This window comes from Peromyscus leucopus, unplaced genomic scaffold (genome assembly GCF_004664715.2).
Source record: "Peromyscus leucopus breed LL Stock unplaced genomic scaffold, UCI_PerLeu_2.1 scaffold_298, whole genome shotgun sequence".
NCBI classification, from domain to species: Eukaryota; Metazoa; Chordata; class Mammalia; order Rodentia; family Cricetidae; genus Peromyscus; species Peromyscus leucopus.
In genome coordinates this window covers 100,056-126,663 of record NW_023505176.1, presented here as the reverse complement: position 1 = coordinate 126,663, position 26,608 = coordinate 100,056, and the positions used below count along the sequence as shown (strand labels likewise).

Genomic DNA, 26,608 nt, shown 5'->3' with positions numbered 1-26,608 from the left:
TATTCTATATATGTATCTATGTATCACAATGTATTCTATATATACCATTTGGAGTTTTATGTTCAAATTTTCCCACTATTGTTCTTTCCTGATGTACTTGATGGAGAGAAGTTCTGTAGTTAGAGACTCATACGGTATGTGATATGCTATCCGCCTCCATTCTTTAACGAACTAAGTAGTCACTGAACAGTCTGCTAGATGTGAACCTTGCTGCTTCCTTTCTCTAGTGTCTCTGCATGTCTGTGTTGTAAAGCTCAGTCCCGGTCGTCTCTGCAGTCAACGCTGTTCGTGTTTAGCTGCTTTCTCTCAAGCCTCAGCAGCAGAGGGAGAGGGATGCCTGATCCTTACAATCGCTATACAAGCTAGAAAGCCGGACTGTGGGGACCGTACAGCCTCAGCTTTCCCCGGTCTTCAGGTATTTCAATATAGTAGTTAGTTTTCTCTCTGGAAAAACATTTTATCCATAGTCATTGTTTTAAAGATCATTCTTGTCATCTTTTGAGACTAAAGGTCAGGTCTTAAAAAAAAGCAAGCTTTTCCTTTCAAGAGCTTCTGAGAAGAAGACATGTTTCCTCTTGTGGATTGATGGCTTCCCCATCAGGGAGGGTCTCCACACACTCCCTCCTGCTCCCCAAGATCAGCCCCACAGCGTTGCCACATTGTGTGTTAGGCAGTTCTGCATTACCGTACTGAAGTGGCTGCATGGATTAACTTACAGAGAAAGGGTTTATTTGAGGTTCTAAGGTTGGGTGGCCCGTGGCTTTGGGCCTCGGGCAAGGGCAACAACATATTTTGATAGGAGCACATGGCTGAGCCACAGAGAGCAGACGAGCAGCAGAAGGCGACCTAGGCACACAGTCCCCTTAAGGGATGCCCCTAGTGACCTAAGGCCCCACTTCTTAAAGGTTCTACCACCCCTCAGTAGTGCCAGCCTTTGGGGGAACATTTAACTCAAGCAGTGATGAGCCCCTGTGGAGGTCATGTGCCTCTGTCATGAGTCTGTGTGGTAGTGTGTTGTTGCAGGAACCATGGTATGTTGTGTTTACACATAACTCCTCTCTGCTTGCTGGGTATCTGCCCATCACATTCAGTTTGGATACTTGTCCATCTGAGATCAGTGGGCAAATGTCTGACAGGTTGAGGATGCTTAGAAATAATCTATGCTGTCCATGGGGAGCAGACTTCCTCCTCCTCTTCCTCCTAACTGTGTGCTGTCCATGGAGGGCAGGCCTTCCTCCTCTTCCTCTAACTGTGTGCAGTCCATGGAGGGCAGGCCTCTTCCTCCTCTTCCTCCTAACTGTGTGCTGTCCATGGAGGGCAGGCTTCCTCCTCCTCTTCCTCTAACTGTGTGCTGTCCATGGAGGGCAGGCTTCCTCCTCTTCTTCCTCCTAACTGTGTGCTGTCCATGGAGGGCAGGTTTCCTCCTCCTCTTCCTCTAACTGTGTGCTGTCCATGGAGGGCAGGCTTCCTCCTCTCTTCCTCTGTGTGCTGTCCATGGAGGGCAGGCCTCTTCCTCCTCTTCCTCCTAACTGTGTGCTGTCCATGGAGGGCAGGCCTCTTCCTCCTCTTCCTCTGTGTGCTGTCCATGGAGGGCAGGCTCCCTCCTCCCCCTCACTGGCTGCCATCCAGATGGTGCTCAGTTCTCCCATGGTTTTCAAATAGGGATGAGGATAGGTGCTGGACTTTGGTGGGTTTGGAAATCTCAGTGACTGTTTCTCTCCTGCTTCTTTCATATACACGTGGGATCGCTGATTGTCTCCTTCTCCCTTATTTTATCATTTAGGATCTGATTGAGAAAGTTGTCATCCTCCGAAAGGCTGTGCAGCTCACCCAAGCCATGGACACGAATGCTGTAGGGACTCTTCTGGCTGAGAAGATGAGTCAGTATGCCAGTTTGTTGGCAGCCCAGGGTAGCATCGCCGCAGCCTTGGCCTTTCTTCCTGACAACACCAGCCAGGTAATTAAGCTGACGGTACATCTTGGTTCGGTTTGGTTTGGTTTAGTTTTTCAAGATAGGGCCCTGGCTATCCTGCAACTTACTTTAAACCAGGCTGGCCTCAAATTCAGAGATGCCCTGCCTCTGCCTCTGTACTTCTGGGATTGTGCCACCATGCCCTGATCTATCTATCTATCTATCTATCTATCTATCTATCTATCTATCTATCTATCTATCTATCTATGTTTCCCTTTCTTTCTTTCTTTCTTTCTTTCTTTCTTTCTTTCTTTCTTCTTCCTTCCTTCCTTCCTTCCTTCCTTCCTTCCTTCCTTCCTTCCTTCCTTCTTCCTCTCTCTCTCTCTGTCTCTTCTTTCCTTTCTTTCTCTCTCTCTCTTTCTCTCTCTTTCTTTCTTTTTAAGGCTCTTATATACATAGTCAATATATATGATTAGTTTTTGTAAATCTATGTATTTGTGAATCTGTGTGAGGTCCAGGTTTGAATTTAATCCCTTTCTCTTTTTAATTATTTTTAAGAATGTCTCCTAATCTGATGGATCCTTTTTCATCCCTAGCTGCAGTAGTTGATTCTCTTTGGAGAACTTTCTTTCAATTGTGTTGTTTAAAGTAGCCCTGTGATTTGGGAGCACTGTTATTGTGCCATAATAGACCCAAAGAGCAACCATAATATGACACTGAACTGTATCCTAACCAAGAAACCCCATAGTACAAAGCCCTGCCTCAGTGAAGTTACAAGTTGCACTGTGTCTCAGTATCAGAAACCAAGTGTTGACTCACAGGTACAATATAGATGATGTTGTAGAATACTCAACATAGGAATTTTGGAGGGGGTCTCTTTAAACGATCAGATTCCTTTAAGAAAGGAATCATACAGTTGGGTGAATTAACAGTTCTGTTTTCTTTCATTGCTTCCTACAGCCAAATATTGTGCAGCTTCGTGACAGACTCTGCAGAGCACAAGGGAAGCCTGTGCCGGGACAGGAGTCATCTAAAAGTCCTTATGAGAGGCAGCCGCTGGCCAAGGGTAGACCAGGACCAGTGCTGGCCACCCGCAGATGCCCAGAGTTCAGACTCAGCAATATTATCCCCATGTGAGTGTTATGGTCCAGATGACGTGGGAACCTGTGTGTGCGTCTTCCAGATGTGCTTGGTAAAAGACACAGTGAAGCCAGACAGGGCCTGTCGTGTCAGTCACACTTCTGTGCCCTTGAGACTCGTGTTTATGACCTGCTTCTCAGAATCACCTCTCTCATGCAGTTGTCGTAGGTTTGGTTGAAAATAGTTTTACTGTCCCTAGAAAGAGTGGCCAGTCCTCCCCTACACATGTCCATCTCTCCCTGAATTTCTACTGGATCTGTTTAAGCAAGTATGTAGGTAAAGTGGGAGAATGAATAACCCGCTCGGTGATCTGGTGACTTTTCAGACAGTCGTTCTTGACAGTTCTTTTCCATCGCTGGTGTAAGTGTGCTCTGTCCTCTGTGTCCACACAGTCAAGTGTGTCCGAAGACACGTTTGAGTGGACCAACTTACACATTGCAGAGAACTGACTGAAGGCGTTGTCGAGTGTGGACAGGATTACTCACTTTATCTAGTCTCATGTTTGTGGCATAAAATGTGATTATACTGTGATTATTTACAGACCAACAGATAGTCTGCCTGTCTTTCTCTCTTTCTCTCTTTGACCGGTCTCACTATGCAGCTCTGGCTGGCCTTGAACTTACAAAGATCTGTCTGCCTCTGCCTCCAGAGTGTAGGGGTTAAAAGTATGTACCACCACACCCTGCCTACCTTCATATTCTTAAATGGAAGATACTTTTTAAAATATATATAAATTGTAAATGGTCTTGATTGATAGCCAAGTTGGCATTTTAGATAGAACAAATTGGTGATAGGGTCAATCATTTTTTTCATTATAGAAAAGGTAAATCTAAAATCCTGAGGCCTAGATCTAGTTCATGTCTTTTTTTTGACTTTGGATCAGTCCTTAATCAAAACTGATTAATAACAGAACATAATCACATTATAGAATATAGCTTTACTATCTAGAACACTATGTTTCTAATTTTTTTTTTCTAATTTTTTATTCATTTGGCAAATAATTATTGCAACTCCTCTGTGAATGCCTGGCATATTCTTGCTGTAGGGATTATCTTGGTAAACAAAATATGCAATTTCTCTACCCTCTTGTCGTTGTACTTATAAAGCCTGTGATGTAAATGGGGATAAAATGTTGGCCAAGAAATCAGAGATGGGATGTCACATGACCTAGCAGAGTTCAAGGCACAGAAATGTCATTTCTCAGCATTGCATGGCTGCTTGAAGGCTAAACCAGGATTAGAATTTTCAGTCACCTTGTGTTTGGACTAAGCTGTTTCTTAAGGTACTAAATAAAGAAAGACTTACTCTACACTGGGAGAAAAGAAGAGTTAGTTATTCTTTCTTTCTTTGGGTTTATCTTTCTGAGAAACAGTAAAGACGTGAAGACTGTTGACCTTTTGTGGGTATGCTGGTGCACCCCTGTAATCCTTGCACTCACTTGGGAGGCAGATGCAGATGGATCTCTGAGTTGGAGACCATTCTGGTGTCCATAGGAAATCCCAGGCCAACCAGAGGTATATATTGAGATCCAATCTCAAAATAAAACCGCACAACCCCCAACAAAATCACAAAATAATCTGCTTCACTTTTTACCAACCTTATATTTTAAGAAAATCAAGTAAGTTCAGTCAAATAAAACAAGGATTTTCTCTCTGCATGCGTGAGGACAGTGGTAGAGCTTTAAAATAGTTCTGCAGGCAGGAAAGGGAAGGAAGGGAAGCTGCATCAGTAGCAGTCCGTCTCCTTATAACAGCACAGCTTTGCTTTGCTTTATTTTTCTGTGTGTGTGCTGGAGTTTCTGTAAAGATTTGTAAACCAAAAAGGATTTTGCTGGCTTAAAAAGAAAAACTTTGAGACAGACTTAAGAGTGAGCAGCTTGGATAACAGGGTACACTGCCCGGAGAATTGGAAGGCCAGTTCAGTCTTAACTCCATTACCGGTGAGCTGTGTGGGCCTTAACAGTCTTAAGTAAAAGCGGGGGCTAGATGAGTCATCTTGAATATCCAGCTTGAGTATGCTTTGATTATGTGATTTTTAATCTTCAGACAGAAGCAAGTATGCAATTCTTGTGAAATGGCCTGATAGAGCATGTTGCAGATCACTAGTAGCATGGAAAAGATTTTACTTATTATCCCAGAGTAGCTTCTTTCTCTACCTAAAGGACCTTTCTTCCCTACTTACTCTTTTTATTATTTGCTTATTTATTTTTATGTGTTATGGTGTTTTGCCTGCATGTACGCCAGATCCCCTGGGACTGGAGTTACAGACAGTTGTTGGGAATTGAGCCTGGTCCTCTCTCAGCATCCATCTCTCAGCCGCGGCCCCTCCTCCTCATATGCTCTGAATGGGCTTCTTCCTTTGCTTTGGTGGAGGTTTTCACGCTGAGCCCTGCCTGCCTCCCGCCTGCTGCTGTGCTGGTTTCCTTTGGAAGCAGCTGGCCCTGGAAAGCAGTCGCCCGCCCGCTTACTACATGAACTCTTTACTGCTTTTACTTCTCGCTGCTGAGACCTTTGGAGTTGTTTTTTCTTTTACCGTTTTTTACGTTTTATTTTCTGTGATTGGTATTTCTTTGTTCAATTCAGGTTAGAGTTGCCCCTACTGTTACTACCTGGAGTAACAAAACTCCCACTGCCCTTCCCAGCCAACCACCTGCAGCCTCTCCTCCCTCTGACACACAGGTATAGCCTTCCTTATTCCTCCTTGAGCAGGGTCTGCTCGCTCAATATATATAACTACTACCTGATTATATATATGATTATCTAGTCTCTGCCCTTCTTCCTCCTCCTCTCCAGTCCTTTCTCTGCATCCATCTGGCCTGCTCATTGCATTTTATTGCCTATGGATGCAAGTGGCTATTTTTAGGACAATTAATTTATTTTCTTATCCTTTCTCTTCTTTTGCAGTTCTAAGTTTCTTGAGCTAGAAAAAATCTCAACCAAGGTTCAAATAACGGTTTAAATTGAATTTTACTGAAGATGTTTCTCTTTTTGTTCTTTTTTGTAAGCATTTCAGAAATCAAAAAACCAGAAGTCCCTTTTATGATACTATCTCCAGAGTCTGGAGTAGTAAACGGAAGTTAGTAGAGATGAAAAACTCCGGTGCCTTACCGTAGTGTGAGCACATGACCACAGTGTTATTGGACCCTCTATGGGGCTCTTAGCGTTTGCCATTCAGTGCAGTTCCTTTGGACCTTTAAATCACTCAGAATGTGCCCCCTAGAAAAATGGGGGTGTTCTCAGGAAGATAGCATAGACAAAATGCAACTTTCTTCTATAATAGCTTACAAAAATAAACACCAATTCCATTTCAGAGGTTACAAGGCCATGATGATGTTCTTGGTCCCAAATATAATCTTCCTTTTTATTCTATTCTCATTTCCTAGGGAGAAAACCCTCCACCTCCAGGTTTCATCATGCATGGCAATGTTAAATCCAAATCCCGCTGCTCCGCTTCCTACATCTCCAGCCATATGCACAGCCAGCTACCACCTTATCCACAGCCACAGCGTAAGTAATAGACCCTTGCAGTCTTCACAGTGACCTGCCCTCCCTCAGCTACTTAGTGGCAACAAAGACATGGTCAAATCAGCTTTGACAGATAAAATGGCAGGAGGGGGCACTAGGATGTCGCTCAGTGCTAGAGTACTTGCAGTGTTCAGTCTCCAGCGCAGGGGTGGGGGTGGAGGGGAGTGGGGGGTTGCGCAGGGCAGAGCAGACAGAGTCCTGAGTCAGTGTTAGGAAGCAGCTTTTGTTTCATCCCATTGAGACCAGTGCTCCATTCCTGAGTCGTGCATAGACCTGCTAAAGAGAATAAATAGTGTGCCTGGTTTTGGAATAGAGAAATGAGCTGTAGAAATTATCATAGATATTGTTTTTCTTCAGATAACAGGACACAAACCACAGTTGTGAGGAGTGGTTCATGGAACATTTTTGTTGCTGTTGTTTTTTCCATTTTAACTGTTATTGTTGACTTTATTTAGTGTAGATTTTTAAAAAATAAATTTAGGTTCACAGCAAAATTGAGCAGAAAGTGCAGAGTACCTGCGTGTGCTCACTTCCACATACTACTTTGCACCCTGCTCCACACTGCCATGCTTTGCAGCAGTGAACAAATGACGCTGTTCTAGCATGTCAGATCCCGTGGTTTATGTGAGTGTTCACTCTGGGGTTTGTAATATTCTGTGGACCTTGACAGAGAGCAGCTACACTTGAAAAAATAAAAATACAACCAGATGCGGTGGCAGAGGCAGGCAAATCTCAGTTTGAGGACAGCCTGGTCTACATAGTTCCAGGACAGCCAGGGCTGTGTAGAGAGACCTTATTGCAAAAAAAAACAACAAACAAAAAACCCCAAAACTACTGTTTTTATAACTAAAAATAAAGAACCTAAAATAAAAACTTCAGGGTAAAATTATTGAACAGCTATTAAAAAATTAAGAATTGTCGGGCGGTGTGGCGCACGCCTTTAATCCCAGCACTCGGGAGGCAGAGCCAGGCGGATCTTCTGTGAGTTCGAGGCCAGCCTGGCTACCAAGTGAGTTCCAGAAAGGCGCAAAGCTACACAGAGAAACCCTGTCTCGAAAAAAAACAAAACAAAACAAAACAAAACAAAACAAAAAAATAAGAATAAAGGCCTAAATAATATCAGGGACAGTTGTAAGGTTAAACAACTGTACAAACGGAGCTGCCCCACCTAAGAACTGATCCTAACAGAGCCTTCTGGCCTGCTGGGTTTCTCACATGGCGCCTTTTCCATGCAGTGCTCAGCAGAGCTGTTTTCCGGGTGACAGGTGGAGGGGCACACTGAAGATGCCCTCCCCTGCCCTGCTCCATGCAGAATGTGGCGCTTGTGGCGTCTCCCAGGGTGGGTTCGGGTTGAAAGTTGAAGTATTGAGCTACCAAAAAGTTCTTGAAACTAATAGGGTTTTCAAGAAAAGAAGACATGCTCGGTACAGAAGTCCTGCATGGCTCATCTGGTGGTAGCTAGCTGTCTCTGCAGTCTTCACAGGCCGTCTCAGAAGAGAGGTCAGGTTTAACAGCTCTTGGGTCTCATGGTCCAGAATGTTCGTCACACAGCAGCAGTATTCTAGGGATGGTGGTTTTCCTGTTAATGTTTTTTCTTCTTGAGGTGCTGGAGATGGAAGCCAGGGCTTTTCCCATGCTAGGCAAGTGCTCTGTCACTGAGCTGCATCCCCACCCTCAGTGTTAGGTTTGGGTCTTACTGTTTTAACAGTAATGATTAAAGTCATCTAGTCTCTAGGGTGAGATTACTTTTTTCCCGTACTACTGTCTGAATAAACATGTAACTAATTAAAATCTCTGTTTCTTCCCTGATGTAGCTTACCAGCCAGCCCAGCAGTATTCCTTTGGAACAGGGGGTCAGCACGCGTACCGACTGCAGCAGCCTGCTGCTCCTCCTGCTTCTAACGCTTACCCTAACCCTAACCCTAACACGGTACATGTCCCCTGCCGCTTCCTACTCTGGGCAGCCTCAGATGTACCCGGCACGCAAGCCTCCTCTCCTACCTCCAACTCTGCTGCTGCTTTCCCCCCTCCCCCTCCTCCGGAGCATCCTTCCAGCATGGCGACCAGGAGCTCCTCCATCATCTTCAGCTTATGCACTGCCTCCTGGAACAACAGGTACACCGCCTGCTGCCAGTGAGCTGCCTGCGTCCCAAAGAACAGGTCTGCGCTTGGAAGGATTGCTTGGGCCTCCTGTTTCATGAGCAGAAGGGTGGTGGAGGGGCGTTCTTTGCAAGTGTCTGTGAACTGAGTAATGTGAGTACTGCTTGAGTTTTTTAAAAACTGTCTGTATGAGCCTCCATAATGAACGTCAGCTGCTAAACGAGGAAAACCTTACTCGAGAGCTTCCAAATGCTAAGAGTGTGTAACCTGCTGCTAACTTACTTTGAAAGGTAGAAATTAGTTGACAAGACAAATGGTAGTTAAAATCAGATTTAGTTGATAACCGTTATGTGAAATGCAGAGCTTGAATTTTTGTGGGGGACAGGGGCGTCCTGGATTGAACTTAGGCTCACGTGTGCTAGCTAAGTGAATCTACCACTAAGCAGGCCTTCATTAGAGTCCTTCATTTCTTTACTTGAGCTGAAGTGTGCTCAGTGCTCTTAAAATATTCTTGTTTTAAAACTGCCCTGGGGGCGTGCAGGCTGGCTCAGTAAGGTAAGTGTTCACTTGCTACAAGCTGACAATTCAGTTTGATCCTAGTGGACCCGTGAGGGAGAATAGAAGGACAGAAGTGACTCCAGAGGTTGTCCTCTGCCCTCCACATACACAAATAAAGAAAACCCTAAAGTAAGGCCTCTGTCTACATCAGCAGTTGAGTTTTCTTTTTCCGATTATGTTCAGACTAGTAGGGCAGAAAGCTTGAAGTGAGACTTGGTCAGCCCCTAATCCTGAAGATGTTCTGGAGAGTCTGTTCTGTAGTTGGCTGGTTTTAATGCTGGCTGTAACTCAGATTGATAAAAGGTTTTCCTAGGTATGTGGTAGAAACATTCTTTTCAAAATAAATACAACAATAAATGTGGATATGAAACATTTTTTAAATATTACTGCTTCTAGAGTCTTATGCATAATGGGTCTTAGAATTATAAACACTCTCTTTTCCCTTCTCTAATATGTAATATTAACATCCAGAGAATGAAAATGACACACTCTCAGGGTTTTAGACACTTAGTTGTCTTCCCTTTATCTGTGGAAGCTCCGGTGGGTGCTCAGTACCAGCCCATATGTGATAGAAAGGTTAGTAGTTAAGAGAATAGAGATTAGCAGTAACTCCAAACCAAACAGCAAACTGCCATAACTTGTCAGCATCAGTACTTTCGCTCTACACTGGAGGTGCTCGCACTGCACTGGAGGTGCTCTGCACTGCACTGGAGTGCTTCTGCACTGCCACTGAAGGTGCTCCACTGGAGGTGCTCTGCACTGCACTGGAGTGCTCTGCACTGCACTGGAGGTGCTGCACTGCACTACTAGGTGCTCTGCTGCACTGCACATGGAGGTGCTCCACACTGGAGGTGCTCTGCACTGGAGGTGCTCTGCACTGCCACTGGAGGTGCTCTGCACTGCACTGGAGGTGCCCGCACTGGAGGTGCTCTGCACTGGAGGTGCTCTCACTGCACTGGAGGTGCTCCACACTGGAGGTGCTCTCCACTGCACTGGAGGTGCTCTGCACTGCACTGGAGGCTTCCACACTGCACTATAGGTGCTCTGCACTGCACTGGAGGTGCTCCACACTGGAGGTGCTCTGCACTGGAGGTGCTCTGCACTGCACTGGAGGTGCTCTGCACTGCACTGGAGGTGCTCTGCACTGCACTGGAGGTGCTCCGCACTGGAGTGCTCTGCACTGGAGGTGCTCTCCACTGCACTGGGAGGTGCTCCACACTGGAGGTGCTCTCCACTGCACTGGAGGTGCTCTGCACTGCACTGGAGGTGCTCCACACTGGAGGTGCTCCACACTGGAGGTGCTCTGCACTGCACTGGAGGTGCTCTCCACTGCATTGGAGGTGCTCTGCTGACTGAAAGGGCAGCCCATGGGGTGGGTGCATAGACAGAGTGGACATGCCAGACAAAGGGACAGCTTGCACCTTCTGTCTCGAAGTGAGGTAAGACAGCCGAATAAGCATCAGATGGTATCAGGCTGCTCAGTGATACATGATTTTAAAAGCTTTCATGTTTATTTTACAAATACTGCTTACAGATTCTTAATATTTCCATTTAATAAATTTGGACTGAAGTTGACCGTGGAAAACAAAACTACCTATAAGGGGAGCCAGCCACACACCCATTTCACTAGTTCACTGCAGACACATTAGTAGTTTGATCATTTAGAAATGAGTGCCAGCTCATAGAGTTCCAAAAATGCCCTATAAGCCTAGATTAGCAACCATTCAGAGTAGCTGGATATGATTCTTAATTCAAAAAGGTATTGTGGGTTCAAGTAAATCCCTCTAAAAAAGTAGTACAGGAAGTAGAAGGGGAATTCACATTTATTAAATGTCTTGGACATGTTCTAGCATTCACTGTGTGTTTTGTGTTTAGTCCTCACACATCCAAGAAACAGAAATTCTTTGTCTTGTTAACATGTAGATGAGGAGACTAGAGCTCCTGGGAGTTTGTGAACAGTCAGTCTCAGGAGTGTGTGCATTGGTTTCTGAGTTCGAGAACAGTCTCAATAGGATACGCCCGGGTCTGTGTCTTCAGTCTGTGTCAGAGTTCTGATGTTAGTGATAGACGCTTCCCAGTAGAACTACAGAAATTCCCCACACCACTGCTGGGGGCATTTGTCACTTTATAATAGAAATAAATATTTGCACAGCATTGTTTCCTCTTGAGCAAAAGTGCATTTTGTCATGAGGTATGGCGCTGTACAATTGTTCTAATCTGGCTGAGAGACAGAAGAAGAGCCAAACTAACATCCTGGTACTCAGCATGCACTGGGTATGCCCTGCTGCTGTTAACCTCCTACATATTAGCCTTCCTTTACTTCTTTGTACAGTACTTCACCACATTTTCATTGTGGATTTCCTAAAGTTTTTGTTGATGTTATGTAATTATGACTGAAATTTTGTCATTACTGTAATGTGTTCTTGGATCGTGGGGTTTGTTCGGGATTTAGAAATTCCAGTTGGCCAGTGCATAAAATTCCTGTTAGATCCTGCAGAGTCAAGCTTTCTGTTAATATATGAGAGTGTGTGCCAGAGTCTCAGAGAAATGGATGTTGTTTACTCAGTCTGTTTCTTAATGAGAGCCTGTTTAATCTGTAATTGGAATTATCGCAGAGGAGACAGGCAGAAAACGACAGTGTATTTCTAGGGAATAGAATTCCTGTTGTATGCTAGAAAATAAGATTTCTCTGCAAGTTTTGTGTCAAGTTTTTGAAGAGCCTTATGAACTAGGGTAGGAGTTTATAGTTCATACAGTAACAAAATATAGTCTAGTGAGAGATTTTGAACTACTAAGCGGTACTTCAGGGTCAGTTAACCTGGAGCTGTCCTTGCAGGAGAGATTGTGGACAGATTAGCAGAGTTAGAGAAAAGACAAACGCTGCCCTCCCGCCCGCCGCCCTGTGGTGAAGTGAACGGCGGTGTAGGTCTGAGAAAGTGGCTTCCTAAGAGAAAACACTTTGAAAACTATGAAGGCTTTAGAATTTTACTCAAAAATTATTTTACGATAAATGGCCTGTAAGCTATGATGAAGCTGTCTTTGGGTGGACATTACTGTTTTTGTTCAAAATGGAGTCATGTACTTGATGTTGCTTATTTTCATGGGACTTTCCTTAGTTCATTCATAGTCCTTGATTTATTTAGTCTTCACATGAAGGAGAGGCACAGGAGAGACATCCTTTTCTCTGAGTGCTTTTATTTTTATTTTGAACAATGGTTTCAAGGATTCTTTATCTTTCTAATTATAATAGTCGTCTTGTGACCCCTTAAAAAATGCCATGCTGGGCTTATAGAGAAAGGGAGTGGTTCTGTAGAGTAGTTCTGTAGAGTAGTTCTGTAGAGTCGAGTAGTTCTGTAGAGTAGAATAGTTTTGTAGAGTAGTTCTATAGAGTTTTGTAAAGTAGAGATCAGTTGTGTTTGTAAAATGTCATATGTAAATAATTATTTAAACTGTCAAAGCAAAAAAAAAAGCTAGAGCTGAGGTTCAGTTCTACTCATGAAAGAGAGGGAGAGAGAGAGAGGAGAGTGAGAGAGAGAGGAGGACACACACACACACAGATACAGAGGGGGGGCAGTGGAGGGGCAGGATTGGACAGGGTTGAGGACTAGGCCCTGTCTCTGGTAAAAAGTGCCGACTCTGCAAGTCTCACAGCCTGAGTTCTCCAGAACCTGTGAAGCTGGTGGGGCCAGCTAGCCTGCAGTGAGACTCAGTGACAAAGACAAGAGAGACCCCGCTTCAGCACTCCCATGGGTCTCCTGCTTCCACATGTGAGCTGTGGTACACCCACATGCATGAACACTAAGTTAATCACCACATTTTTTACAATAGAATATGGCTGAGCCAAAACTGTGTATTAACTTGAGAAAATGTTTAGCCAGACTTATTGAAGCAGAACCCGTTTTAAACATTGCATGATTTGATGTTAGGCCAGAGTCAGGGAGCATCTAACGGAGAGAGGCTTGATGATTGTCAGATTCTCCTCCTCGGCAAACTGCCTCACTGCCGTGTCTCCTGGCTCTCATTCAAGCTGGAGAACTGGCTGCTCTCTCTCGAGAGTCGATTCTGTTTTGATTCCAGTTCACTGCTAACTTTGAATTTCTGACTTCATTCTGACCTTTGTGTCGCCACTAAGGGTCATGTGAAAATTCTCCCCAGACTTCTTCGTGCTGCTACTTGGTGAAAGCATTCCCAGCCTTCTGCTTGGAAGAGTCTTTGTCCCCTGTCCCTTCCTGTCAAGAGGGTGAAGAAGAGGGCATATTACTGACACACTCCTCAAAGAAGCTCACATCCAGCCTGTTTCTGGTACTTGGAGGTGTCGGCTGTGGTATCCCCACCCCGTAAACCGAGGTCTGGGCGCAGACAGTGCATCTGTAATTGGAACCAGGCTAGTCTCCTTACAGAGTACACGTGGTGACTCTCCAGACGTTGGCTAACTGTGGTTTGAGTTTGGGTTGTATGGTATAGTCATCATGTAAACATTTCTAGACAGCACTGATCACTCTTCAGTCAAGCCCTAGATGAAGAAATCGGCCTGCATTTGGGAGCCATATTGTAAGGGAAACATGTCAGTCAAGACTGGAGCCATCTTCGAGCAATAGACCTCAGGCTGTGGGATCCTTTCCTACCGCAGCTGCTTTCTCAAGGATGTGTGTGTCTTGGTGAAGCTCACACGGAGTTGAGTTCACCTTTTTAATTGCTGTTTTCTCTTGGCTCTTCCTTACCAAGTGAAGCTGGTGCACTCTGAAAGGCTGTGATGTAGCTACCTTCATGCTTCTGAGCTGCACCAGGCCGGCTTGGCCCTGAGTGCCTGCCGGGACAGGAGTGTGGTCAGACTGTTTGCTTCTGCTCCAGTGCTAGAGAGCTTGACGACACTGGTGTCACTGAGGAACTCTCTGGAAAGATAACGTTAGGCCCTGTCTTAACCTCACCAATTAGAATCTAGTTTAAACAAGGTTCTCAGTCAGCTTGGTTCACAGCTTTGAGTGATGCTAGCGTGAAAACACTTTGGTGCCGTATGGCGGAAAGAGGTATCGTTGGAAATGCAGGTCAAACAGAGAAGCCGTTAGGACGAGGACTAGGGACACTGGCTTCTAAGCGAAGGGCAAACCTCTCTTAGAGCATAATCGGACAGAAGACATTTCACATCACTTGATTTAAAAGTAAGCTTTAGGGCAAATGTGGTAGTGCACATCTGTAATTCCAGCACTTGGGAGCGGGGAGGCTAAGGCAGGAGGATCATGAGTTTGAACTTAGCCTAGACTACATAGTGAGCAGCCTGAACTACAGAGTGAGTAGCCTAGGCTACATTGTTGAGCAGTCCAGGCTATCTAGTTAGAGACCTTGTAAGAACTAAATTTTACAAATTGTAAAGTAAGTTTTGTTGCTTTGCAGTGGCATTTGCATTTTCTGAGTGCTGTAAGCAGGGACGGAAAAAATATAACGTGATAATTGAGCTTAGAATGTCTTCCATAATACTGTCTAAGTGACTTTTACATTTATCTACAGAAAATCAGTCTTTCCAAGACCAGGCATCTGTATTGGAAGGTGAATTGGTTGTAAAATATACCTTTAAAATGCTTTAATCATTAAATACAGCTAATGAATGGACATCAGCAATAATGCATGTGAACTTACCCTAAATCTGATTGGTATCATTTTTATTTGGCTTCTTAATTGAATCAAATTTTAGAAGTGATTGAATGTGTATGATGACTCACAGCTTTAAATCATAGAAGCCATGTGTCTTCTATGAATATTGACAGATTGCTCTATGCAGGTAAGAATATGAGGTCATGGGAGAGATTTGAATGATTCCTGTGTGACTCAGTAGCTTGTGACCAGCTCCTAAATGTTCGAAGCCCTCCCTATTCAGCCTCCTGTCTCAGATGAATTTTGTAGGAAGTAAGTTTGTTTTAAAAAGCAAAGCAGCTAAGTCCACCGTGTTTAGGAAAAGAGCTGACCGTGTTCAGTAACATTAAGCATGAACCAGTTCCTTTGGTGTGCTAAGCAATTTTTGTTGTGATTTAGTATGTGTATCAGCTTCTCTGGCAAGGGGGAAATCCATCTTCACATGTTCTCTCACACACATGTGCTTTAGCAGCCGTCTGTGTCCATAGTGAGGTGTAACGTAACCTCGTCCTAACTGGAAATTGTCGGCTTTCAGCGTGCTGTGTAAGGTACTGGCACTAAAACACCGAGCAATACTGATGGCCACTTTTACCTGGAGATGCTGGGGTACTGGGTTTCCAGTTTCTGATGAAACGTACTGTAGTTGTCTATAGCTTCATAAGACAGGAAACTGAGAATTACTGCTGTTATATAGCTGAGCGCTGTTGGATTTTTGGCGTTTGCCTTGTGGTCCTGGGAATGGAACCTGGACTTCCTATTCTGGGCAGACATTCCAATGTTGAGCTGCTGCTTGACCTGGGTGCTCACTCTTTTTAAGAGGACCGTGTTGAGTGTCTGTGATGTGCATGCTGTACTGCATTTTCCCGTTAGTTGTCTTTGTCCGTCGAGGATGACGGACACTCTGGAGAGGAGAGTGAACTGCCTTTGGAGGCTGCCGTCTGTTAGACATAAGGACTTCATGCCCTGTGTGACCCTTGCTGATTGGTAAAGCCGTATGGCAGCTACCTCACTGTTGAGGAGAATTTCTAAGTGTAAGATGAATCATTTTCTTCCTTTCAGGGTTTTGAAGGAAAATGTCTTCTGTTGTCTGTTCTAGGTCCTCAGAATGGTTGGAATGATCCTCCAGCTTTGAACAGAGTACCGAAGAAAAAGGTAATGGAAAAGTTCTCTGTCTAGATCAGCTATGGCCATGCAGAGCACACCACACTTGACTGATCCTTTTAAAGGCAGAGCTTGCAGGTTAATGCATGTCAAATGCATTGCCCAGTTTATCTCCAGAAAAACCCATCTCTAAGCAGTGGCGATGGAGGGAATCGAGAATGTGTTCAAGCCTTCCCTGTGCTGAGGGCGGCCCACACCCCAGTTCAGTGTGGAGGACTGGGAGGCTGAGGCAGGCAGCCATGGGGAATGGCTGAGGAACCTGGGACTCAGCTTGGAATGAGCTTACCTTCCCTCTTCTCATGTTCTTGGCAGCCTGAGATGCTTACCTGCACATTCCGTGTCCACACTCCCTCTCTGAACAATGCACCTAGCAACTCATTAGCCACTTAGGGCTTCCACTTTGGTTGAGCTGCACAGGTATCCCACTCTGAACAATGGAATAAGTTTCTCCTCTCCTTAATGACCACCAAACTTGGACAGATTCTAGCTGAACACGTACTAGATTAGAAAACCTGATCTGGCCTGAACTAGTTTTGAGCACATGTGGAATAAAGCAAAACTGTGTCCACAAGTGAACTTTTAGGAAGAATTTCCTGCTTACCATCTCTGTCTACACATGATTTAGCTTGCATGTGTAAAATCAGATGCATTGTGAGGTGGGGCCTGAGCAGTGGATAAATGGTTCTATAAATTATTCTGTCAGTCAAAATGGAGAACAAAAAGCCCCTGCCTTTAGACTCCATAACTAGAAACCTCAGGGAACAACAGCAACAAACGTGGACTGTTGAGTGACCTTGTTCATGGGGCCTGCTGTCTGTCAGTCTTGACCGTGTGTCTCTCTAATCCAAACCTTCTTTGTTTTTTGCTTTGAATAAAGTTACTTTACCGCTTTTGCAAATGTATGCCAGCCTTAATTTTAGTCCTCTGAATAAGAGGCCAAGAACCTGGAAACACAGCCCAGATCCCAACTACTGGTCGGAGTCTGAGGCCGACTGGGCTTGACCCTGTCGTGAGATTGTGTCAGCTGATCTCTCTGCCGGTACCCACCCCGGGAGAGCCTTGTTCTGGCGACAGGTTGTTCTGGTAAGGCAGGCTGTCACTCTCCTACAGGCCTCAAGCAGCAGGAAACAGGATTTCACACTGGGCTCTTGATTATTTGAGTTCCAACAATAATCATGATTATATTTTGTAATCAGTGAAATTTATAATTACATTTTAGATTTCCTTTTGCAATATTTTTTAATGATTGTGTTTTGTCTGCATGTATGTCTGTGTGAGGATGTCAGATCCCCTCGAACTAGAGTTCCAGACAGTTGTGAGCTGCCTGTGGGTTCTGGGAATTGAACCCGGGTCCTCTGGAAGAGCAGCCAGTGCTCTAACCCTCAGCCATCTTTCCAGCCCCTCCCAATATTTTTTTAAAAATAAGTTTCTGATTTTTTTCCGTGTGCACACAAGCACTTGAGTGTGTGTGTGTGTGTGTGTGTGTGTAAGTCAGAAAACACTTTGTAGAGAGTTGGTTCTTTTCTTCCACCATGTGAGTCCCAGAGGCTGACCTCAGGTCCTTGGGCTTGGTGGCAGTTGCCCTTATCCACCGAGCCATTTTGCTGTCCCTGTCACAGTATTAAATGAAGAAATGCCCTGTATTTAGCATTGTTTATATGTCAGTAATTGTTATACAGTGTCAGTGATATGAACACAAAATGGTATTTTTCTTTTCCTTTCTTTGAGACTATATATATTGTAAATTCTTAGTGATTTCTTTCCCTCAAGTATAATATTGAGAGGCTAGAACATAAAATTAGAAGACATTAAGTTAGTAAGGAAGCCCCAACAAAAGGTTAATAATAACTAGAAACCTAACTTGCTGTTTTCAGTACCTAGTAATAGCTACTTAGTGATTTAAGAGATTGGAGTTATGTCCCTTGTCATTTAATATGCACGTGCTCACATGAGCACACATTATGACACATAATTCCTGTACTGCTAGACGAAAAGGCCATGGCCTTGGTGACTGTATGAGATCACAGGGAGCTGGCTCTTAGGTGTATTCCTCACCTACGTTAGCCACACTAGGTCTGCATTGATGTTTTACCCTGCGATTCTGCATAAAGTTTCATTTGAAAGTGTTCTACTGCAAAGAAAATTTAACTGTGAGGTACTCTAATTAGCTAAAAAATGTTTTCCTTTTTATTCTTAGTTTTGGTGTTTTAATTTTTCCCCCCATCTTTTAAAAGACTCCTGAAAACTTCACGCCTCCTGTTCCCATCACGTCACCAATCATGAACCCTTGCGGTGATCCCCAGTCCCAGATGCTCCAGCAGCAGCCTTCAGCTCCAGGGCCTCTGTCAAGCCAGGCCTCCTTCCCACAGCCGCCGCACCTCGCAAGCGGCCAGCCCTTCCATGGCGTCCAGCAGCCTCTTGGTCAAACAGGCATGCCACCGTCTTTCTCAAAGCCCAACATTGAGGGGGCCCCGGGAGCTCCTATTGGAAACACCATCCAGGTAACATAAATCGGTAGACGTGGCATGGGAAGATGGCTCGCTTCAGCATTGTTCTTACACAGTTCTACCCATGGTGTTTTCAAAGCAGCAACTCCATTTTAAGAGCATTGATTGTGCACATGTATGTTATTTTTCAATTACATGATTATATGTAAGCTTTTGAAACAAGAATTATCCATTTTCGGAGTGTATGTTTACTATGTCGCGGTAATTATAGTCTTAATCTAGTCAGTACACAATTTAAGGTTGGATGAGTCTTCTCTAACATCTGAAGTCGCTAAGTAAAAAGCTGGTTTATAGGCTTTTCTTAACATGTTTAAAAATGTTATGCGTTACATCATTTAATGTGTTTGCTTAAAACCTGCTAAGCCAAGCTGGCATGGTGACACACACCTTTTTAATCTTAGCACTCAGTGGCGGAGGCAGGCAGATAGATCTCTTGAGTTCAGGGACAGCCAGGGCTACAAAGAGAAACTCTTTGTTTGGGAAAAAAACAATAAAACAAACAAACAAAAAACCCTGCTAAGCTAGCCGTACCGCTAGATGGTGAGACACATTTATACTTTGTCAGCGTCTCAGAAGTTTAAGAACTCCTAATACATTTCCAAGTGAGACTTAGAAAGACAAAGATGTCTTGACCTATACACAAAAATGTGAAGAGCGTGGGTCAGTATCCACTATGAGGAAATGGAACGAAGTCCTGCCTGAGCTTAGAGCATATGGATGGTTGTTGAGAGATCATCCTGCCTAAAGAAGTTCTCGGTACTGCAGGGTTGCATCACCTGGGTTGGTTCTCACCTCGCCTTTGCGCTAAAACGTTACAGCTCCTGTTGTAATGGAAAAAGACAAATAAGGCACCATTATCCATTATTCCTTGCTCTCTGCTCCAACCACGTTGGCCTCCATCTGGTCCCTTGTGTGGTTGTGGCCCTTCCTTTCTGCATGTTCTTCCCTCTGTCTGGGATGCTTCACTACCTCCTCAAGTGGTTAGCCTGCTTATCTTCTATAAGTTTCTGAAGTGCATTCCCTCCCTTTGGTCAGATTTGAGTTTTAGTGACTTTTTAGTTCCCCTAAGCATCGACTTAGTGTAGTTTTACATTTTTAAGCTTTGCTTCTCTCCCAGTGGCCTCTGACCTTTTCTTCATCTGAGATCATTTCTATATTGGCTCACCAGTGAGTAGCTAGTCCTGGTGCCATAGTTGCCTGCATTTACTGTGTGAAGGAGAGAATTAACTGACGAGCAAGAAGTGTAGAAAACTGGAGTCCCCGTTTACCCTTTCGTCTTTGTTCTTGGCAACGTTGTGATCTGTTCTGTCTTACCCTCTGGCCTAATCTTGCCGTCTTTTGTAGTCAGCCAGCACACTTTCTAAGAAGAGTGAGAGAGTGGCTGGATGTGGTATACACTTGCAGTTCACGCACTTTGGAGGCTATGTTAGAATCACCGCCGAGTTCAAGACAGCCTGGCTTGTACATCAGAGCCCTGTCCCAAACAGACAATGAATGAGAAAGGAGTACACGAATAGAAGAACGCTAGGATAAACGAAATAAGTGACTCAGTATATTAGACTAGTACCGTTACTTCAAGGTGTGTGTGAGTGAGAGAGCAGAGAGAGAAGGGGAGGGGGAGGGGAGGGGTTAGGGCAGGAGAGGAGAGGAGATGGGATGCATCCCGGGGCCTCACATTGGTTGGACACGCATTCTCCCACACAGCTCAAGCTGCAGCCTCTGCTCAGGCGCATCAGCTGCCCAGGGAGGGCTGCAACTTCCTCCTAGTGTCGTCTTATGCTGGGGATTTCACACACGAAGTCTTCACTGTGTTTCTAACTGATCTCTCTAAGGTGATTGGTTCTCTTTCCCACAGACTCCAGACTGTATATAAAAGTACTTCCTGGGCATTTCTGACTGTTTGTATACCACTAACTCTTACAGCATGTGCAGGCTCTGCCAACAGAGAAAATCACCAAGAAACCTATTCCAGATGAGCACCTCATCCTCAAGACCACGTTTGAGGACCTCATCCAGCGCTGCCTCTCTTCAGCCACGGATCCTGTATGTATTTTCCCTCGTGTGGTTTAATTAATTATAAATATAACCTGGGGCTGGAGAGCTTTTACAGAGGACCTGGGTTTTCATTCCCAACACCACATGCAGCTAACCACTGTCTGTCACTCCACTCCCAGGGGATCTGACACCCTCTTTCTGACCTCTGAAGGCACTGCACACATGTGGTGTACATGCAGGCAAAACACGTGTACACATAAAACAGTAAAAGAAAAATCTCTCAATCTTTTTTAAAGTCCTTTTAGTTGTTCCCTCATTATTGTTCCAAGTCCTGCAAATTGTGTGTCTTAGAGGTAATAAAGCTAGCACTTGCTTTACTCAGATTAGTGAGTTACATTTAACCTTTGTAACAACCCTGTGATGGGTCTTCGTTCTTCTCCCAGATGAGAAAGGGGAGTCGGAGAACAGCCTGCTCCGGGTTCTCAGCCTACAAGCTGAGCTGCCTGTCGTCTGCTGACCTTTCCCATGCAGATGTAGGGCACAGCAGTGACAGGCCAGGCAGGGGGCTGCTACTTGGGAGCTCTTCAGTACTGGAGATGTGGCCATGGTCAACATAACTGCGTAGGATGCCTTTGTTTTGGCAGCAGAGCCCATAAAGCCGGCCCTGTGGGAAATGAAGTTTGATTTTGTACCAGCAAGCACAGAAAATGTCTGTTAAGCCATTGGCCGCTCATCTGTTGAAAATGAGAAGTTAGCCTCTGGGATTTGTTGTTTCTTCAGACATGGGTGTTGATTTGTTCAGTCTTTTGCTAGCCTAGTGGGAAGCCGTGTTCTGTGTTGAAAATGTCCTCAGAGACCTCAGCACTGGTATTCTGGGAGTGATAGAAAGACCAAGTAGACTAGGGGGCAAATGAAGCCAATAGCCAAATGGTGCAGTCTTGTGCACAGTCTTCCAAAAATGGGGGTGTTCAGTGAGGCCATGGCAGATTTCCAGTACTTCTTCAGGCGTGGGTGAAGAGGATGCAGTACATGGCTCATCTCTCAGCTGGTGTTGAGTCCAACCTCCTCTGTCTCCAGAACTCCTTCCTTCTGCGTACCTGGGAGCCCGGGGTGAAGGGAGCAGGAGGAGCAGCTCTGTTCTGCAGTTAGCCCTGTCCTGTCCAGCTGTCTGTCTGTACCTAGGTGGCAGTAGCTTTCAGCAGGGGCCATGGGGTTCCTGTCTACAAAGTTCCCTTCACTTAGCAGTGAGGGTCATTTGTGTAATGGGGATTTCTTCTTCCCCTTTAGTCACACATAGGCATGCAGCACAGTTAGTGTGCAGTGCTGCCCTGAGTGCCCTCACCCTCTGCTGAGACGCAGGCTGGCACTCACTCCTGCCCACACCCCGGCACCTGTGCTTGCTGCCCCTTCCACCCTCAGCCAGCTCCCAACACTGCCAGTCACCATGAAAATACTGCAATTATTTAGTGTTTTCCCATTTATTAGAAGTTTTGATATGTAAGTCTGTCTCTAGTACAGAACATGGTAGATATTCAATAAAAATGATGAGATATTTCTAAGGCTGATCATTTATCATATTCTATTTTTAAAACCTTTAATTTTAGTGTTTGAAAGTTTTTGGCTCTACACATAAGAGTGTGCACATTGAAGCAGGAGAGTGACCTTCATTTAAGTCTGTTTCCCTCTTGGTCATCCTCTTTGGAGGGAGGAGGTCTGGGGATCAACCCAGGGGTGGTCCATGTTTGTGAGCTCTCACCCACCACCCACCCCTCCTAGTGATCTGAGTGCCAGAAACGTGAGGCAGGTGTTGGGAAGTGTGTAAATAGGAATTTTGAGGTGAGAGAGAGATTCCACAATTCCTCCTCTGTTTCCTTTTGACACACATAATCTCCCGTCACTGTCCTCTTCGGTGACACTGATCCTTTGCTGCTGCCCAAGGCTTTGAAACATGTCACAGGCTGTACATGGCACTCCTCGTCAGGGGAGTTGGTGATCCACATGAAACCTACTTAAAACCTGTTTTGTGCTCATCCCTCCCTGCCTTCAGTAGGTCGTTAATGTCCGTTCCAGCAACCTGTTCGAGCTTGTGGTCATGCTGCCTCCACACTAATAGCATCGAAAGATTCATGTGTAACGCCTGTTCTTCCTGTCCTATAGCAAACCAAGAGGAAGCTAGACGATGCCAGCAAGCGCCTGGAGTTTCTGTACGACAAGCTTAGGGAACAGACAGTAAGTTTTTCCGGGGGAACGGTAGATGACAACAGTCAGTTCTTTCTTGTTGCTATAAAGAAAGCGTCTCGTCAGCACTGTCCTACAGTGTGTGGAGGGTCAAATGGCCAGGACAGCTGCAGAGAGAGCTTTCCAGATCTCATTTATGTGGATGGGAGAGACAGCCTCAGGGAGATACAGACGGGACTGTGCTGGGCCCAGGATAGCTGGCCTGCCGCTCATGTTCACAGCCGTGTGTCAGAAACCAGAGACAAGCCAGGGGCTCTGTGGTCTAGAGAAGGAATCTGTCGTCTGTCTCTGGAGTCTAAGACTCCGAATTTTTTTCTCCCAAAACAGCTGATACAGAAAGCAAAACCAGATGTCACCACCAGGTGGTCAGGGTAATGTTGTGTGACTGTGAAGAAGAACCACAGCAGGGAGTCGCTGGTTGGTCCCTTGAACCCACCTGCTGCTCCACTGTAGGTTAATAGTGAATGCACTAAGATTGGAGAGGACAGATGGCATGCTTGACAGGGTTGTAGTAATCCTGTTCACACGAAGTACCATCTGAGAATAGCATTGCTCATGAGAACCAAAGCAAAGAAAGCTGGCCTAATAGGAAGGGGCGTGGTCTATGACTGATCCTAAAAGAGTCTTCTTCTAAAGGATGGGAAGTACTGAGTGACGCATGGCAGAGTGCTAGACTTTGATTTTAAGAGGTGGGAGGGCGAGCCAGGTGGTGGGTGCAGGAGAGTCAGAAGTACATCCTCAGCTACCTAGTTCAAGGCTACTCAGAATACACGAGACCTTGTCTCAAAAAGACATAGAGAGGGAGAGGACTCAGCCAGTAAACTGGAGAAAGTAACCCAGGAGTGTGAGACCAGCCTGCACAATGTTGCTAGATCTAGCCGCAAAGAAAAAGTAAAACAAATTTTTGTAAATGCCAGAAGAGACCGGTGCATGTGTAATTAATTCATAAATGACTTCACACGAATCATCTTACCATGGTTCTACTTTAAAATGTAACTTCTACTTGGTCTAAAAAATGTTTGCTTGGTTTAAAATATTCCAGAAATGCTAGCTAGTTGTACATCCTTAGAGAGTGTACTTCAGGCTCTCTGTCTCAGAGGGTCTCATAGGACACCCCTGATGTAACCCTCTCCTGCCAACACCTTTATTTCAGCTCTCCCCAACCATCATCAACGGTCTACACAGCATTGCGAGGAGCATTGAGACGAGGAACTACTCGGAAGGGTTGACTGTCCACACCCACATCGTTAGCACCAGCAACTTCAGTGAGACGTCGGCGTTCATGCCGGTCCTCAAGGTTGTTCTCAGTCAGGCCAGTAAGCTGGGTGTCTGAGAACAGCTGCGCTGTCCGCTGACATCGCCTCCTCTCCAAAGAAAGCCATGCTGAGACTCGGGCAGCCCCTCCGTAGCATGTTTCCACGGCAGCCACCCCAGAGCTTCAACGTGATTTCTGCAGGTGCACTCACCCTAGAACTGCTGGAGCCTGGTGCTTTCTTTTGTTTGAATCTTTTGTTGCCCATTATGATTCTCCTATTCCGCAAATAGTGTCCTTCCTGGGTTACACACTGTGGGTTCCTGAGGGATTCTGACAGAGTGGTTTTTTAAAACTTTGCTGTACTTTTTGGAAAAACTGCATCTGGCTATGTATAAAATGGACCCACAACGAAATTTCTCTGATGTCTTCCCCACTTTCTCCACGTCAGTCAGATTAAAGTGTGTAATTCGATTACCTGTTTATAGTCTTTTTTTTTTTTCATCTTCATTACATGTTGTTATGTATATGAGTGGGTGTGGGCACACCACTGTGTATGTGGAAATCAGAGGACAGCCCGCGGGGACCAGTTCTCTGCTTTCTCCATGTGGCTCCCAGGGACTGAACTCAGGTTGTCAGGCTTGGCAGCAATCGCCTTTGCCCACTGAGCCATCCACCAGCCCTGTCGTCTTTTTAAAAATCGCCTGCTGAGCTGGGGCTGTAGCTCTGTGATGGAGCACTTCTTGGCATATGTGAGGTCCTGGGTTCCATTCCCATCACTATAGAGCAGTGGTCCCCACCTTCCTAATACTGCGCCCCTTTAATACAGTTCCTCAGGTTGTGGTGACCCCAACCACAAAATTATTTCCATTGCTAATTCATAACCAGTTTTGCTTCTGTCATGAATATGAATGTAAATATCTGATATGTGATAACGGAGAAAGGGTCGCTCAGCCCCTGAAGGGGTCGCGGCCCACAGGCTGAGAGCCACCGTTAGAGAGAGAACGGCACCTTTGCTGCCTGGTCCTGAGCATGGACGGACATGTGGAAGTCGCTACGTAGCTATTAGCAAATGCCAATTCGGAGTGGATCGTTAGCTTTAAATATATACAGGAAGGCGCTGGGCATTTGCATGTCTGCAGCGCACATTACTGAGTTCTCTGTTTATAAGTATTTTCAGTGTTCTGCTTGGGTTCAAGATTGTCTCATTTCATAGTTAGAGATTTGCTCCCCCATGTAGGTAGTAAATTACCTATGCTCTTAAAGTTCAGTTCAAAAAGAAAACGTTGTTACAGCCAGGTTCCTAAATAAAGCCATGGTTTTCCAGGCAGTTTTCTGTCAGGTGGTTTAGTGTCTGCCTTTACGTAGATTGTGTGACAAGCAAAGATCACGAGCCCCGTAGAATCTGGAGGAGAACTGGGTACTAATAATCTTCATTTATGCCGTCTTTTCTAAGCAGGTTAGAAAACCAGAAAATGCATAGTGAGACTGCTCTGTGGGTAGTTGGGCTGTAGAGGGAGTTGGTGCATTTGTCCAGTGGCCTCTCCCAGCCTGCGTGAAGCAGCTTTCAAGAACCTCTCCGTTTCCTTTGTAGAGGACCGCTCCTCCCAGATACACACTTAAAAAAATTAACTCGACTTTGTAGTTGAGAACAGTTTGTAACAAGAAGCAGAAAAGCACTGTGCTAGCATCCCGGTATCAGGATAGTGTCTCGACAGACGGCGGGCTGGCTGAGTCTCCTGTGACTTCGACAGACGGTCTCAGCTCCAGGAACTGGGGTGACCACTTGGCCTTCTGGACAGGTGAAGGAATTGTTTTCACGCATGGCCTACTATTAGGCTTTATTTTCCTTGGTGTGAGGATGTCATAGTTGGAGGGAGGGAAGGAGAGAGAGAGAGAGAAGGAGAGAGAGTCAAAGGATGAAAGGAATGAGTTCCCGAAAGGGTACAGTGTGGGTGGGGCCAGTGCCAGCAATTCCACATTATGGAAAGAGCAGTTTGTTATTTGGAGATAAACTTCTTTTAAAAAGAGAACAAAAGTCACCTGGATTTTGTAAATGGTTCTATTTTAATATATGTCTCTACCACTCAGGAACTTTGGTTTAAGGCTAACCTTGCTTAAAAATCAGTGATGATCAAGCTGTGTGGGGTAACACGTATAATTCAGCTGAGGCAGGAGGATGATAAGATCAAAGTCAGTCTGTACTACATAGAGAGGTACTGTCTTAAAATTCAGGTATGGTACAGATTTTTGTTTGTTTGTTGTCTAGACGCTTTGTTCTTTTTGGGGGCCTGCCACCCAGCTCCCAAATAAACACACAGAGGCTTATTCTTACTTATGAATGCCCGGCCTTAGCTTGGCTTGTTTCTAGCCAGCTTTCCTTAAATTGCCTTGTCTATCTTTTGCCTCTGGGCTTTTTCCTTTCTCTCAGGGCCCTGGAGCCCGTGGTCCATCGGCCTTGTATATGATCTACAAGCCTCCTGAGGGATGGGAAATGACTTGGTGAGCAGCAAGCTTTGAAGAAAGATGACAGGAATTATCGGGAATTCTTCCCCTGGAGAGTTCATTTGCTTTCCGGTCTGGAGAAGAAAAG

General features: G+C 45.2%; 1 pseudogene; it reads left to right on the top strand.

Moving 5' to 3' along the window:
• Positions 1 to 24,489, top strand: part of LOC114695751 — a 48,944-nt pseudogene extending 24,455 nt beyond the window's left edge.
• Positions 24,490 to 26,608: the final 2,119 nt, after the last annotated feature.